Genomic DNA, 18,850 nt, shown 5'->3' with positions numbered 1-18,850 from the left:
AGTAATAAATGTTATTTGCAGTTAACAATTTTCTTTTTTCTTTATTACAATATTTATGGCAAGACTAGGTATAGTAGCAACTATTTAATAAAAAAATAAGTATGTTATTAAAATCATAAGCGTCTTTTTAATAGTTATAAAAAAGATACCTATTTATTGAAATGTTTTATAAGCAGAGTAAATTGTTAAATATACTATTTAGACATTATGGATTGTTATGGTCATGCTTTACGTCATTAACGATGTTATAGTTCTTTAAAATATACGCTTCTAGTTAGAAGTAGGAGTTAGAGGAGTTCCTCTACACTTATGCTTAAAGAAAACACGCTAAAAACAAACATAAAACGTAAAGAAGTTTCTTAGGCTATCAGTTAGGTGTGCGTTAGGCACAACGCTTAATTGCAGTCTCTGATACCGCAGCCTTCCTGCACACCGTGGGAACTGCCACCCCTTATAGCTTGCAACCCTGGTACCCTTACGACGTTGTTACACTCACCTTACAACTGTTTGTGTTTAATTAATCGAATTACGCAAAGGTCTTATAACAATTCTGACACGGAAGTTTTTGAAATGAATATTTCCATTCCAATTTAGAATTTTTATTTCAATATAGCATTGATTTTTCAATTAAACGTAATAGAGAAATAACAATTTTATACAAGTATTTTTGCGATACATGTTTTTGTCGATCTCTTGTTACCTCATGAATTTTGCAATGCCCTCGTAATGAAAACTATAATTTGTGATCTTACGACCGATCGAGTGTGAAATCACATCCACGAAACTAAATTAAACATCAAATGATGTAACTTTTCGTCGTGATATGTCTTACTCACTGCGCAGCGCGATGTCGCGCGTGTACAAAAAAGTATATGACTCTTTTAATTCGTAACTTATGAGACTATACACTTTATAGATGAATGAAATATTTAACGTTTACTCACATTATTACCCCATTGAACATATATATATGTCATAATAACCATACCTTTTGTCGACTACATTTAGGTTAATTATCCAATATGCGAGCTGAGCTAGTAGGCGACATGTATTGCCAATATTTTTTATTCTTTGACACGCCGGATACCCCACGGTGTTATCTGTAGACATTTTAAACAGTGGTATTTTAAATTAAAAAATCAATATAATTTTTGTGTAATAAAAATTAAATATAGCTCACTTCTCAGTAATATCTTTAAGGTAATAATAATGTACATCATGTTTTCTGGCAAATAAAAGTTTTGTTATTTTTTTTTTTTATTAATTATGAACGCTCATCTAGTTACGAACTAACTTGTTTTAAATTTAATCCTTAATCTTAAAACCTTTAAGATCTTGACCACTGATCTACCTACGCTCTCTAAAATATTACATGTTCATCATAACACAAATAATAGTGGTGGTTGAGTGGAAATAGGTTTTTAATAATTAGAACTTTTTTATAAGCTAAAATAATGAAAACTTTCGGGTTTTGACTATATGATGAATACTATTAGACTTAGAAATGAAGTTAATTAAAGCTGTGGTACATTTAATAATTACCTATAGTCAATAATAATAAAATAGTTTTTACAGAAAATTTGGGCTATGATTGTGAATTCAATTATTACATTGTTGCAAACAAGAATTTTTGCTAAAAGTAAAAGCGGTGTAATTTCGAAAAGAGACCTTAATAAAAGAGCATTTATAATGTTAATATGTCATAAATAAGCATGCTAAAACAAAGAATAGATCCTTAAACTGGAAGAAAATTTCTTTGAACTACTGATGTTCCTAATACTTAGAAATCCACGACAATATAATGCACAGGCAGTTATCGAGCATAAGTTTAAAATATAGTAACAAATAACAGCGACTCATAACGAATGAACCAAAAAATAAGTCAGATCGTGACGTATTTTAGGTTAACATAACGGTAAACTGTCTCAACTTTACTTTTGCAAAGTTTTTTCGTTTAACATCGTTTTACACGCTTAATTTAATTTAATTTTTATTTAACGAACTCGCTTGACGACAAAGAAATGTTTTTGTTAAAGAAGATAATATTAGATGTCTGATGTTAATGAATAAATACGATTAAATTCTTTCATATAGATAATCAATCGAAAATGTAGAATCAACTTAAAAATATAAGTAGGATATGCGATATTTTTTAAATCTGCATAGTTGGTACAAACGATCGAAGTATACGTATTCAACCATAGTTATCAAATCCTTAATACAAAATATTATGTTTTTAAAATTTCGAAATTATTTTCCTATCATATTATTTCCTTGTGTAGGATGTGTCTTTCTCTCTTCTAGAAATAAGAACAATTAACTAATTAAATAGCGAATAAGTATATGTATTGGCATACGATATGAAATAATATGGAATATAATATGATCCCTTCTGCTACAAGTATCTCTAAGCCTTTAGGTATTCGCAAACACAGTTGAGGATTGTATGACAATATTTTGGCGACATTCGTTTGTAAGCAAACTTTTTATCATACTCTGACTAAAAACATAAAATACAATATAAAATCTAGATATTTAAATGAACTGTGTACAGTAAGTTTATGACGTAATTTTCACCCCAAATAACATAACGGTCGTGGACTGTCTCAAAAGCATGCCCTTTTACCTAGAAATATTGTAATTTAATAACCCCATTGACCAAGTTCAACCGGTTTCAATCCATTCACTTGTGAAAATCGCACAATTGATCACTTGTCAACCGACACCCATTGTGGACGATCAATGCTATGCAAATTTTTATTACAAGAACTGTTTTCGCTCGTAAATCCGCAGAGAATCGAAAAATGTAGATTCATATCATAACACGTGGTAATTTATATGGTGATTCGAAGATAGTGGTGCTCTAATGGCTCACGATGCTTGTTTAAGTCGCTAATCGTTTGTTCAGGTTGTAGATAATATCGCCCTTCTTTTTAACTTGTTAACTTGTTGCTAAGAAAGGGAGGAATTGTTTCCTTTTACCTTTTAATAGCGTGTTCATATTTGAGATATGTTTGGCAAATTACAATAATTCAAAAACTACTACTATACTAACTAACTACTATATTTAATAAAATAATGATTCATGCATTATTAGTATACTCATGTATTCTTAAGTGGAGAGTAACAAATATTGTTGAATTTATGAAATGAAAATTAAATAAGGTGTATATTAAATAATAAACGTATAAAAGGTTCATACATTAAGCACTACCTCAGTATGTTTTTTAAGAATAGAAACATCTACAATGAGTTAGTAAATGACCAATCCATACAATAGCTCCCAATAAAAAGTGATGTGAAGTTCAAGGCCAAATAATCGAACACACGATAGCACAAAGGGTGACCTTGGCGGCTTATCATAATAAAAAAGGTTCATTTACACCGCTGCAACTGTTATTTTGAGGAGCTATTGTGAGAGGACACAGCGCCCACACGCGGCCTAACAGGTGTTGCATTGTTATATGCAAATTACACTTTCGCTCTCAGCCTATATGATTTTTGGGAGTAACGGACACTAGACAATAGCCAATTTCATTCAGTATGATCTTTAAAAGAAAGTAAAACTGATAATGTATTTTAAATATCACAGATTATACGAGAGCGCGGATTATACAGTTTTTTATCAAACATTTTATAAATCATCATAGATTTAAGCTTTTAGTTGTTAGGTTCATAAAAGTGAGTAAAATTTGACTTGCGAGAGAATCCTAATCGGTTTATATTCCTTATGCTCAGGGCCCGTCGTGTAAAGGCAAACGATTTATAGTTTCTGAAAGCCTAGTTTATCGTGCAGGTAGGTTTTAGAAACGAATCGCAAATTCATAACTAAAAATTTCCTTAGGAATCTTTCGATATATCTTTTAGCTATATCATAACTTTTAACATATCTGTTCACTTCTTTTATAGTGTTAACAATGTTTTATTTCCTTTTCAGATCCGCGAAATTCGACAAAGTGGACTAAGCAGCAAAACTGCAATAGTACAATAGGTAATTTATCACTACTTATATTCTACACTAGCTTTTCGCCCGCGGCTTCGCCCGCGTAGAATTCGCTTATATCGCGCGACACGGTAAGGAGTATTTTCTTCGCATTAAAAAGTATAGTTTGTTCTATCCCACGTTTAGCTCCATCTTCATACCAAGTTTCATCAAAATCGGTTTGACAATAACAAACTTTCATACAAACTTTCATCCCCTCTTTCAACCCTTTCTACCCTTTTTTCGCGATAAAAAGTATCCTATGTCCTTTCCCAAGTTCAGTTCTATCTTCATACCAAATTTTATCAAAATCGGTTCAGTGGTTTAGGCATGAAAGCGTAACAGACAGACAGACAGACAGAGTTACTTTTGCATTTATAATATTAGTAGGGATATGTGTAAGTTTAACACCTTTAACGGTCAATAAAACCAGTTAATACCCCCAAATCATAGATGGCGAATTTTAAATTAAAACTAGTTGCCGTGATGGACGGCTTGTTAATCGCCATTGTTGGACTTTAATGTATCGAGTTAAGGAGTTTACATGCCATTTAATTCGCATAAGATGACAACTGTCTATTAGAAGAGTATTATGTCTGGAAGGGAAATTTACTGGTAGCAGTAGCGTGGGAATGAGCTATTTATAGAAGGGTTATTTTTGCACTATTTCAATTTTATTTAAATTGAGTCTTATTAGTTAGTTGTAATAATTTATACTATTTTAAACTAGCTATACGCTTTTTAAAACATAAAGCTTCATGTTGTAGACATAAATATTATCAATAACACGGTTAAACGATTTTTGTATACATAGATAAAATAAAAAAACTATAAATTTTTTAATCTAAAATAGCAAATTTAAAAAAATACAATATTTTAAAAGTGACCACGTGACCAAATATGTCCTCTACGTGACGCTGGTTTACAATTGATACAGGTGCGTACCAGATACGTATTTCATGGGCTGTGTGCTTAATGACAACGTAACCACTCAAATATGTTGTGTTTCGTTATGCTTGGCAAATATGAGAAAACCTGAGCTATATGAATATGTACCTATAAATATGTAATGAATAATCATGTAAATGTTCTTAGCTATAGCTAAGAAAAAAAGCTATAGCTATAAATAAAGCTATAGTATTGATTTTATACCTTCGACTTGCACACCCTGAAGGTGTATAGTCTGAGAGATTAAACATACATTATACGAGTCTGTTAAATTGTATTGCAAGTCTTTTTATTTTTGACGTTTCTTAATTGTTCAAGCGTGTTAGTGATGCTAGACATGATGATGCTTAAGATCATTTCTTTTTCTACACTTATTATACATAAACCGATACTTATAAAATAACTCCCAGTATGTGTTGAAATGTTAATTCTTACTATAAAATTAATTATCAATCTATATAATGTAAATAAATATATAATTATCTTGATAGCTTTGTTTGCAATTTGACAGCTATTGTAAACAAGTTTTAAGTTCATATATTTATGATTCATCAGTGTAAAACATATGTATAATAAATAAAAATAATTTTCATTAAAGAAGTTGCGAAATTTACAACCATAAATTCGTATAATTCCCCAACGTTTTTCGCAACAATGAAACTTTTTTACCTTATGCAATGGTTTATTAATAGAACCTTAGTGAAATTAAGAAAAGATGTAATTTATTTAACTTGGGCATTTGAAATCTATTTCATCACAGGTTATTTATTACATGATATTCTGATAAAGGTCTGTAAGCTTCTTAATAAGTAGATAGTAAGTATGCTATAAGATTAACGTGAAAATATTATTGAAGACTTAAAATTGATAATTTGTAGGATATCACTACATAATAACAAAGTCGCTTTCTCTGTCCCTATGGATGCTTAAATTTTTAAAACTACGCAATGGATTTTGATAAATTTGATTTATTATATTTGAAAGATAGAGTGATTCAAGAGGAAGGATACATGTACAATCACATCAATTAAACTACTCCAAATTAACGCGTGCGAAGCCGTGGTCCAAAAGCTAGTTTAAAAATAAAATTGTTTTTGACTTATGTAGCCTATACTTTTTGTTGTTTTTTTTTCGCATAAAGGGTAACATTCAAAAATAAAACGAAATCTTGTCAATATATTACTAAGGAGGTTGTCTGAGGCTTTCGAACGAATTATCGTTCATAATATAGTTATAAACACTCTCTTCTCGCATCTCTAGCGACATATGTATAAATGTCGGCACAAATATAAGAATTTATAGCCTGACTAAGACGATCACGCGAAACAATATAGGGGAGATGAGGATACTACTTTTTTAACCAAATCTTATCAAATGAATTAAGCTAAAATACCTAAATGTGTCTTATGTACTTCAAAAGGAAATGTAGTCCCGGATTTTATCCGCGCTAACGTAGGATTTCCGGTATGAAAACTCCTGTTTCCTTTCTCAGGTCTCAAACTATCTTTTTACCAAATTAAAAATTCGAAATCGGTTCGTATCGGCGTGAAGAACATGTAGACAGGCAGACAGAGTTACTTTCGCATTAATAACATACTAGCTGCGCCCCGCGGTATCACCCGCGTAAGTCCATATCTCGTAGGAATGTCAGATATAAAGTTGCCTATATGTTATTCCAGCTGCCCAGCTGTCTACGTACCAAATTTCATTGCAATCGGTTCAGTAGTTTTTGCGTGAAAGAGCAACAAACGCACACACATCCTTACAATCTTTCGCAATTATAATATTAGTAGGATTAATTGTAATGAGAAGTGTCGGTGATAGGAGTATTTTGATCATGATGTGTCTATATCATCATAGCCTTTTCGTTTGGTGTAAAATAATTGTATGGTACATCCTATCCTTCCTACATTATAAATGCGAAAGTTTGTTGAAAGGATGTGTGTGTGTCTGTTGCTCTTTCACGCAAAAAACTACTGAACCAATTGCAATGAAATTTGGTACGTAGATAGCTGGACAACTGGAATAACATATAGGCAACTTTTAATCCCGATATTCCTACACAGACGACACAAATCTAATATTAACACAGTTCTATAGTCACTTGATATAGGAGACTGCATTGCCTCATAAGATATTATCTATATGGGTGTTTAAAGCCATTGTCTGTATAATATTAGATAGTCCTTACTTAGTACTCAATTACGCAAGAAAAAAGTATCTATTTACAGTTAATTAAATCTGCCCACGTCTAAGTAGAACGTTCGACACGCCTCACGCCGCGCGCGCCGCGGCGCTTAGATAACTTTTAATTAGTGAAAGGATTTACAATTTCTATTTTGATTCGCTCCATTATACTTTAGTTTCTCCAAAAATCTACATATAGAATCAACGAATGAAAATAAAAGTCAAATTTATACCATTAACAATCCGTTGAGTTCACTAGAATCTAAGTGTTCGAGTTAATACTCAATACAAATCAAATGGGAAAGCGTTTTCTAATCAAATCGAAGGTTTACATTAACATCAAACATGGTCGGCACATTATATTAATCTAATGAAAAGTTGGCATTTGAAAGGCAACTGCGAAGGAAATGCAATTTCCAAAGTCTAGTTCTGCGTGCGCGTAACGAGCACTCGTCAACACCTACCGATAGCATCGCTATGACTGGCTGGAAATTATTCCAAATCGTAATTACGGCGATTATTCACGGCCGGCCGGGGGCGGCAGCCATTTTTCAACAGTCACCATTCTTAATTATGAGCCGCGCTGGACGCCTGTCGAAGCTTTGAGCCGCGCCGTCACCTCGGGCCGACTTTTGCTATCGTAAGACGATGACTATTTTGAAACCAGACGATATATTTAAATACCTAGATCTTGAAAAGCTGAATGTGATTCCTTAGGTTCAATAACGAATATAGAACTTATGTTATATATTGAATAATCAAGTGTGCATATTTTTGACATTTACTATCAATTTATATTCATATACTAATGTGAAAGAGTTAAGATAACAGTTTATTTCAAAATACACAAACGTACCAGTTATATTTTTAGAAAGTACTAGACATTTTCTATCTTACCTCTTACTATACATTTCTAATTCTAGAACATTATGTGAAACGCAACTCTTCAAACAACCTTTCGAAATACCAAAATTATCGCATACGACAAACTATAATGGTCTATGTGTAGAGCGATACAATAATAGTCCTCTGCCGTGAAACTCCACACGAGAACTTGACTAGTGTTTATTTATCGTTTTTGAAGGCTTAAGGAAGACAGATGGAATGTGTTTTTTACATGGACATGAGGTGTAAAATAAGATTTTTAAACGATATGTAAACACTGAACAGACACGAGATTGTAGTCTTCACAAACAAACACTGGAAAGTAGTCCTAAAAACAATACCATGCCATTGCACTAAGTAAATTGTCCAAAAAATTCTAGCGCTCCGCTCCGTCCTAGTCTAGGTTAAGAATTGATATATTTATCATTCTACTCGGTGTGTCTTTCGTAATTTATTGCTGCATTTATTTTATTTCCTTCTTGCTATTAATTAATTTATTTCAGAACATAATGAGCTATATATAATGACTGATCGCAAATATAAATTAACTATTGATAAACACCATAGCAGCATCAAAAACCAATTTTCAATTATTGAAATGCATAAAACTTTGTATGAATCTTTATACCTCTGATCTAAAAATGAAGTCTCTTGTTTCCCTGTAGACGTCATCATCAGCATTTCTTGGGTCTGAGTTTCTGCCTTCATCAAGGCTACATCTCGGTTACAATGTTTCGGCGGGAATTGAGGTGGATATTTATAGATAGATTATATATAAGATAGGAGCAATTAATTAGACATTATATATTTACAAACAGATTCTTCATATTTTTCAAATAGTCATTAAATGCATTTAATGTTATACTGGTAAATTTAGAAACGAAATCAATTTTGATACGGATTCCGTTTGAGCATTTAACAATTGAATTATATGCATAATTGGCATTTTTATGGTATCATCGTAATATTGGTAATATTAAATTAATTTTGAGTTTAAACATTAATTTGGAAATGTTTTTTTAATAGCACTGATTTTACATACAATGTTTCTTTAAAAAGTTTTATATTTCACATATTTATCCTGTTTTGTTCGAGATATTTTACGTACTTATTTCCTCTTTGTTTCAGTGGCTATAATACCATTGAACTATTTTGTAGAAATTTAATTTTTTTTTTAACCAAAGATAGGCTATGGTTTTTAATTACATATGGCCCTAATGCCAATTATAAAATGAGACAGTCAATGAGTGCGATAGGTATTTAAAGAGCTAAATTTATAAGGCCACATTTTTCAATATTTACCATCAGACGTTACGTAAATTGCTTTCATGCAACATAAATTGATTGCAATATTTTTTCGTAACTCATGTTTTTGTTTATTTTACGACATTTAAGTTTATATAAAAATGGGATAACAGTGTGATTAAAATTACAACCTCACCAAGAAACGACTTCCAGATAATAATTGAAATTGCCGTTTGGTCACGACCATATCAAGTACATGCAACGCCAAAAGTCTATTTTATATTGGCGAAGCTTTGTTTTCTCAGTGAATCGCATCACAATCACTTTTCAGATAAGTTTCAAGATATAAGATATAATTAACGTTCAACCTTTGAGTAACATATGTGTTAACATAACATTAGTGCAGTGTTAATTAAAATTTGTATGAATTTTATGTGTCTATCTATTCGTGGAAGTGAATAGCAAATAGTCTTATTCTAATAATACTCATATCAGGTAGGTATAGGTTAGTCATATTGATACAAGTCGTCATTCATTACATCGTCCTCACAATTTTCCTGACCTAAATAGCTTAGATCCTTAAATTTAAATTTCCCTTCCCTTCAACAGATATATTTAAACTGAAATTAACTTATCCACACGAGTGTACTATTCGGTTCCCGGGCATGCTGACGCCGGCGAGTCTAATCGGCGTTTATTGGAGAAAACCGATTACTGGCGACCACGGCCGAAACCGTTTCAACATGTCACCATCACAACTGACAGGCCACTGAAGAGTAACTATACAAAATACAAATTAATTCACTCCATACTCGGCTTTCCAGTGAATTTCGGGTTTGTTGAAAAACTGACAGCTTTCGAATTTTAGTTTTTGTTTTTTATGTGCAAGATTCTGTTTAAGCTAAGGTTTAGTCATTTACTGATACTACAAAAAATTACGAAATAGCTGCAACCCGCGGCGTCACTAATGCGATACTTGGGTAAAAAGTAACCTATGACTATCCAGACTATAATCTATCTCTGTACCAAATTACGCACCGATACGATTAGCTGTTTTCGCGTATAAGAGTAATAAACATCCATACAACTATTCGTACATACAAACTTTCCCGTTTATAGTATTAGTAGGATAATTAACAGCAATAACAACAAAATGCAATCTTGCTTAATCGGAAGACATCTTTAATTCTGCTAGTATTAGAGTACTTTTGAATATTCAAAAAATTTTAAAGGCCAGATAAATTTCGATCATGAGACGGGATTCGAACCCTCGCCGTTCGCTGACCGTAGCCACGCCTGACCTCTCGGCCACCCATGATCCCATCACAGCAATTGCTATGAAACAACAGATAACCGAAAGGATAGAGAAAATTAGATTTTCTCGAAGATTGAAATATTGCAACACCTCCTTAAGTTTTTCTCAATCGTCGCCTCCATGGTTCAGTGGTCAGTGTATAGCAAGTTTATAATTAAAGACCTCAATCCAATCTTCGATCAAGGCTAGTAGATAAAACCCTGTATATTCTATCTAGAAAACTAGAAAAGAAGCGTTCTGTGCACTGCTACATCAATATCTGTACTATGCAACGATCGTAAAAAATGCATCCATTTAAAACGTACATTTCGCATACAAACTAAAAAACTGAGGTGAATTGTGGATGGAATAAAAAACAATCAAATTATTAATGAAGGCCCTCCTCGTCAACATCAACAACAAAACAATAATCATCAGAGGACGTTGACTTGCCATACTTATGTGGTAACAAAAAGTCGAAAACAAACGCAACGAACATTGTGTAATTGAAACTAACATTTCGATATCGTAACTGGTAATTGATATTGGTTTTGTAAATCGTTAAATTGATTGAAAACACTATAATGTAGTGTGTTTGGTGCCTGGCGCAAAACCGGGCCACAACATGCGGAGTCACGCCTTGCTTTCTGGTAAAAACTACAAAAACTAAATTATATTGATGGAATCGACTCCGTTTGATTGATGATGAGTGAGCATTTTTTAATTTATTTCGAGTATTTCGGTCCTCACTCCCCGAGGTCGTTGTGGATCGATGTTTTGTTGGATTAGTTTATTTAAAGTTCAGTACACACGTTCTGTATGGGAATAAATCACAATGAAAGTTCTATTTAAATTATTTTGCAGCAGCGAAAAATTTAGTGGAATGTGCTTAAAAATCGATTATTCAGTGTTGTTTTTTGACAAACCGAAACGTAGCATTTCTTATATAGTAGGTAATCTATTTAAGAAATGCTACTTTATGTCATTTTAATATGTATAAAAATGTAAAAATTCATTTTTAATGATTGAATACAAATAAATTATGTTACAATCGTAACGGATCCCCAATAAAAAGTAAAACAAGAGCCGCGTGGTCTCAGGCGGACGCGCGGTTTTTTCTAACCGAAATTTTGGCTCAGGTGTCTATTAATATTAATTGACGTTTGTGAAATTTGGCCTCTAATATACTAAGAACAATGACGATGCATACTTGCCAATGATTGATAAACGTGAGCTCAATTTCTTTTTAAAAAACATTAATTAATTATATGGCGTTCGCTTCCAGGTTTAATGATAGTTTATTTGTAGCTATATAAGTCGGTAATAACTGAATATAGACTGCACTTAATAATCACAATTTGTAGTCGAAATTTGAGATGTGTGCGTTGAGCACGCTTCGACACGAGTAGGCCCAGCTCGCACCGGGAAAGCTAACACGCAACCACAGATTATCGCTGCGAAAAAATAGCATACCACTTTGTCTCATACAGTTGGAGAGCTGAACGCCCGCACCCTTTTTCCACTCTTCCTAGTTTATTCCTTGTTGCCCAGTCGCTTGCCTTTAATTGCTTGTTTTTTTGTGTTAAATTGCTAATTTTATGAAATATTAGTAAACCTCGTAATACCCCGCGAATACCGTTCATTTTTAAACCTCAGAAGCTTGTTGAAATTAAAGCTATAAATACGTAAAAAAATGACTAGCCGATGATAATCATATCAATGTTTAGTATTAACTCTGGCCGTCAACAGAGTTATTACAGCTAAACCAAATAACCAATACAAGATACTCTAAGAAATACCTTAAACGTAACTCTAAAAAAGAAACATGTGTTTTTTGTTTGCATCATTTTACAAAGTCTAATCTAACCTTCAACTAATATATTAATGGTCCACACATGCAAATGGCAACTTTAATTGACAGGGTTCAAGTACATTTATAATGAATATCAAGTAAAGATTAAGATTATTATAATGAAATATTTAAGAAAACTCAATAAACTAACCTTCGATATATTATCAATTATATTTAAGGGAAGTATGTAAATTGAAATTTCATATTTATTTATATATTTGTCTTCGGTTACTGACCTATATGTAAAACAAATGAGAAATAATTCGATATTTTGTAGTTGTTTGTTTGTTTTGTAATTGTTTTTCAATCTTTAACTTATGAAGGTTATAGAGGTCGCTATAGACCGCGTTTTCTCAATTCTACTATAAATTTTTGTTTATGTATGAATATTTCATGCGAAATTATTATTTTTATATATAATTATTTTTCATTCATCTGACCTTTTGTAGATATCATAAATTATGGCTTTGTGGGTATTTTTGTAAGAAGTAATCTCTGAAACAAAAGAACCGATTTTTAAATTATTTCAGTGATTATTTCAAATTCTTTAGAGATATAACTACCCATATTATATATTTGTTATGGTCCCAACCAAGGTAGATATAGCTGTATCATAATATAATATTGTGTATTTTCATCGTACCTTTAACATAACACATAAATATATAAAATACACCTTAAATCTAGGCTTATGATGTATTCTGAAGCCTTGTTATTTTAAATCCCCGTGTAAACTAAGTAGGTTAAAGTATAGAAAACGCGTCTTGATGATAAATCACACAACTAATCGCTATTCTCGTCATCCATAACGAAAGATATTATTTACTCTTTTTAATTATTTACCCATCCTTCTATTTTCAAAATGTTCCTAAATAAACCATACTAGAAGAGCTAGATAAATTCTGTTTTTAAATACGAATTTTATATTTTTTTAATACAACTACATAAGGCGGCATGCATCTCAACCATTAACATAATCTGTATCCAAACTATAAATACTTAATTTAGTTATCATTAGGTTTCGACTAACGTGTTTTAAGTTTACGTTATGTTGCTTTCTATGGTGGTATGTGTGGTGATGTGTGGAGGTGAGAATGTGCTCTTACATAATTGAAAGATAAGATATATTTAGAATTAAGATACGCATAGTTAATTTTTTCATAAGTAGGTAATATCACCTTTTGAACTTGCACGCAAGACGCCTTGATATATAATAATGCTTGGTTACATTATAATATTAATTATTTATAACATCAGTGTCATTATAAAGTTGTTAGCAAAGATCTATTCTTACCTCTTCCAGATCTTTATATCCACAGCAAGGTAGCTACCGTCCGTGCGTGGTATAATGACTGTAATTTTGTCTAGCCCTTGTTTTAATTGAGTTATGCTCACTTTCACGCCTATAATCTCTCGTCCATATCTTGCCAACAACTACTCATTATTTTTCAAAAGTAATATGCAGTGTATCTATTGCTACATACAAAATTTCTAATGTATAATTTGAATTCCTGTTCTTTGCATCAAATAATTTTGTATTGTCAACAATCTATTCAAAACGATAAAAGTTAAAATGGACAGTTTATTTTTTAAACAAACTATCGAAATAATGCCACGATTGGAATACCCTTACTACAATTCCACACGATCATATACGTACCCATTAACCTATTTGTACACCACGTATCTTTCACATATTCACCGTAATTCTCGTTAATAAAGCTGATTACATATCACATAAAACAATACGTTCTCACGCAGCGACACGTGTATTTTGAACGTAGCTACGTAATAACGTAATGATATCAGTTTTATTATTCACGTGAAAGTGTCCTTCTCATGCTTATTTTGTGATTTTGCATAAAACGAAAATCGGATGTTGCATTGGAGGGACTTCGTTGCTTAAATTCGGGGGTACTTTTATATTACGTGCTTTACATTTTATATGACCGAGACAATTAGAAATATTCTTCTACATATATAAATATAAATAAATACTAGCTGCGCCCCGCGTCACCCGCATAAGTCCGAATAAAGTTGCATATATGTTATTCCAGTTGTCCAGCTGACTACGTACCATTTCATTGCAATTGGTTCAGTAGTTTTTATTATTTAATTTTGATGGATGACCATGGACAAGGTAACTAAGGTTTTTTATAACAAACCATACAAATATTATAAATGTGACAGTGTGTTTCTCTCAGGTGGCAGGTGCGGAGGGTCGATGTAATTCGATTTTATTAACAGCTTCATATATTATGTTGTTTTGTTAAGATTGCTTGTATCTTTCAGCTTTCAGCATTGATACTTAGCTCGCTTCGCATAGTGCGGATTTTTGGAGTGAAAGTTATAAATTAAAATAATGATAATCCTAACATAAGTTGGCAAGTATGGCGGGATGGAAGTATTTATAAATGCTTTTTAATCTTCAACGCGAAAACAATACGAACGAGTATCTAGTATGATATTTAGTAGAGAGAAAGATTATAGTCTGGATTAGCACATAGGCCACTTTCTCCCAGGTACCACGCGAGTGACGCCGCAGGTGATACATACGGGAAAGGAAGTTCAATATCAATTCCTAATTTATTTTTGCACAGAAACCGAAAAAATAAATGTGAGTCGTTATTATAAAACAGAGAGACACAACGAATCCGTAGTTATGGATTTATTCTGTCTCCAAGTTTGAACGAAACAATTTGCAAATACACGTAAAGGAGTCTCAATGGAAAGGTAACACAGAATAAATCAGAAGTGAAATATTGGTCGATAGTCGAATAACGAGCGGCGGGCTCACTTCCGAAAACCATCACGCCACGACCGCTGCAGAAACAAAAAGACACTTGTCCCCACTGCACTTCCGATTGCAGTGCCAACGCTGAAAAATTACAGGGCAAATCGAGTTAATATATTACGAATGCTGCAACACAAATCATTTTTACGTTACTTTTGTTTTAATGTTTATGCGGTAATGGGGAGTTTTTACAGACTTTATAAAGAAGTGGTACTGATGCGATATAAAACTTCAATTACCTATTTTATGTCATTTCAAACTCATTGCTTTTTATTTATTCTTTAAAGTACAAATACTAAAATATTCTTATTGATTTTTTAAATATAAAGGCAATGAACGAAAACACAGATTAAAGAAATTAAGACAGGACCATTACTCAAGTCGTTTGATTTGTTTTTAATGTAACAACACGATATATGATGATGAACCGTAATAAGCATTTGCAATTTGTCATTAAATCTCAAGAAGGACCTAATTTAAAACCGCAAATGTTAATACAGTTGCACTAATTTCGTCCCCGACATAACAGAATATGTCCTTCAAACCTTCCAAGAAAATATGACGCACGGAGATTTGTAAAAAATACAATTACAACTTTGTTGTTGCGATGGGTCGTTCGTGGAACAAAACACTGTTTTGTTTCCTAGCGATCGCCGCAGCAAATTGACTTGGCGACTTTCAACAATATTTGACGTATTTCTCTTTATAATTGTTAGACCACTTAATGTGTTTATTGCCGTTTATAAATCTTTTAGTATTGCTACAGTGTAAATGTTTATGGTAAATTTAGATGTCTGGTAGATAGTTATCAACGGCTCTAAGTAAGATAAAATTATAAATTATTAGCCGTATTATTACGTAGAAGGTTTTTTATTTAGACGACCCGTTTGTGCTGAGCCTATTGCTGTAGTATTTTGCCAAGTATTACAATGGTAATCATTTTTTTATTAATTATTGATTGATTAGTTCGTATTTACGATATAATTTAAAAATTAATGTTAATATTGTCAGGAAATATATACAGATAATTATTGGTTCAATATTTATTAGGTTAATGATTTGCAATTAATTCATTCATATTTTATTTTTATTTACTTCCGTACACAACATAGTTAGCTTAAACGCCTCGCTACACCAGTCTCACGGAAGACCTCACAATGTCCTGCGTTACAACTAAACAATATTTTGCAATAATTTGTCCTCTGTCAAGTCTATCATTACTGCCTTCACATATCACTCATCGATACGACATTGTAGCGAGTGAACACACGACTAATGCCCATTATAGCATTTAACAATCCGCTATAACAATTCTGGTTACATTTAATGTCTTCCAATTACAGTCTTCATCGGTTTTAACGATTTCGCTGAGCGCTAACTATTCCAATTTTATGTTTGTACCGAAACGCGAATTCCCGGACTGTGTTAAAACATTAATGTTTGCAAATAAATATTCAATATGTAATTATATAAATACTAGCGTTTTGTTTAAGAGTCAATAAAAAACAATTTTAAAATTAAGTGCGTTGTAAACTTTTCTTTCGCTAATCCTTGATTTATTTGGCGCAAGCGGTGACTAGGCAATGGGTAAAATTCAGAAGGAACAACATTGAATCACTTATTTAATAACATTAACATATTTTACAATGCAGTTAGGTACCGATTGTAATTAATTAAGCTGTGAGCTTAATTAATTTCTCGATTTTATCCCGTATTTTCTCATTTCCTGGACGAATAATAAGCAAGTATCATTATAATTATAATTTCGTTATATGTATTTAATTTGGATTTAATAATGATATGGTACCTATTCCTATATTTTTTTATAAATTATATTATTGTTATCGTTTGTTTATCTCCTCTAGGTTATTAAGTACGACGCTTTCATTTAAATTTCATAATTTCTATTTCACATCGCAAATTCACCATGATTTCCCAGGAATTGCATTTAATCCAGATTTGTCAGATCTAAACTGCTTTTGCACTTTTGTCTTGCTCACGGTGACTTACGAATTTTATTATCTATGGCTTAAAATGATATATGGCCGCTCTTAACTGGAGAATCATAAAATATTTTCTGTTTGTAAAATATTTCTGAAGCAATAAAGCAATAATTCACTACGGGACTACGGGAAAGATGGCGAGCTTTATTTGCTGCCATAAACGGCATTTATGGTGTACTTTTTTGCTGGCCGTACCTTGTGCGGTGCGTACACGCACATAAAGAGGAATAACACTGAAATTAAAGATCTCGTGAAATACAATTACTTTTTTAAATCTAATAATGTTAGTTATTTGCTAAGATTTTAAGCCGTAATGTTTCTAGTGGTACAGTGTATTTCATATTTACTGAACTTTAATTATCACATATTCAATTCACAGTCGTTTTCCATATTACGTATGTAATGTTCAGAAACTATCGACGATAGGACATTGTTATCGTAGCATAAATCAAGACCGACCTCGGAGGCATCGCTCAGTCGGCGTTCACACTTCGCTTGTGTGAAACTTTGGAAGTGTCGACGGGGGGCTCCATTAGTCAGCGTGATTAGTTCGAGTTATGTTTCAATGAGATGAATAATCGCCAGTAACAGAGACAAATGCGTTATTGCTCGTGCGCACCTGTACCTCTTCTATACCCTTTCCATCAAACGCACCGCGCTATCACTCAAAATCTGTAGATGAAGTTGTATCCTTACTTGAAATACTAGATAGACTGTAGGTTTTAAATAATAATACCAAGTATTTAAATGGTAATGGTAAAAATTACATTCAGTATTTTAATACCGATACTTCTCTCTCTCTCTCTCTCTCTTGAATAAGTATAGGAATAATGAAGAAAAATGAAATTGTCCAATTACGAACATACAACAAATTCATTTCAGTTTATTCTCCGTGCTATTTTAGTACTTGTATTCTATACTTAATATTATAAAATTGAAGAGTTTGTTTGTTTGTTTGAACGCACTTATCTCAGGAACTACTGTTCCGATTTGAAAAATTGATTCAGTGTTAGATAGCCCATTTATTGAGGAAGGCTAGGCTTATACCACGAGCGAAGCCGTGGCGGACCGCTAGTACAAATTAAAAGGTCATATGTGCGATCTTCATCTTTGTCAAAACAATATTTTTCTTCGCTCGCTAAGAACAAGCACTTTAAATTTACTCATTTGTGTGTATTGTGATTAAATTTGTATTATCGATGCATAATCGAAAATCGAGTCGATTGAGCTCGGCCGCTATGTCCAGAAGATTTACAACAGAGGTAATAGCTACTGTGATATTGCACTATCGATATTGCCTTCACCTTCTCAGAATTGATATGTTTCACAACGATTTTAATATATGCTGTAGATTCTTGACCTATGGAGTTAAGCCGAATGATCAAATTAATGGACCTGTGTTATAATAGAATTCCAGTGTTCATTTCCCTCGATGCGTTTGGGAAAACGATATAATGTGCTATCGCAAATTTTATTATTGCCACGACCTGACCATAAGAAAGTACTGTATTTAATCCTACTAGTAACAGCGCTGCTAAACGAAGCCTAGTTCAATAAATTATATTTCAGTATATCCAAAAATGATACCTCCGAAAATGCCTTTGTTGCGTCATATCGTAAAATATATAAAACATGGCCAGTAACAAATACTAAACAGACG

The 18,850-nt window shown here is 32.4% G+C and overlaps 1 long non-coding RNA gene across 1 annotated transcript in view; it reads left to right on the top strand.

Annotated features, from left to right (window-relative positions):
- LOC119839696 overlaps positions 1-18,850 on the top strand; it is a 210,987-nt gene that overhangs the window by 179,558 nt on the left and 12,579 nt on the right. The window contains exon 3 of the long non-coding RNA XR_005288271.1: positions 3,938-3,991. This is a non-coding gene — a long non-coding RNA (uncharacterized LOC119839696). The remainder of the gene's footprint in view (positions 1-3,937; positions 3,992-18,850) is intronic.

The sequence above is a fragment of the Zerene cesonia genome, chromosome 1 (assembly GCF_012273895.1).
Source record: "Zerene cesonia ecotype Mississippi chromosome 1, Zerene_cesonia_1.1, whole genome shotgun sequence".
NCBI lineage: Eukaryota > Metazoa > Arthropoda > Insecta > Lepidoptera > Pieridae > Zerene > Zerene cesonia.
The sequence above is the reverse complement of the archived record's forward strand: the minus strand, read 5'-3'. Positions and strand labels throughout refer to the sequence as shown.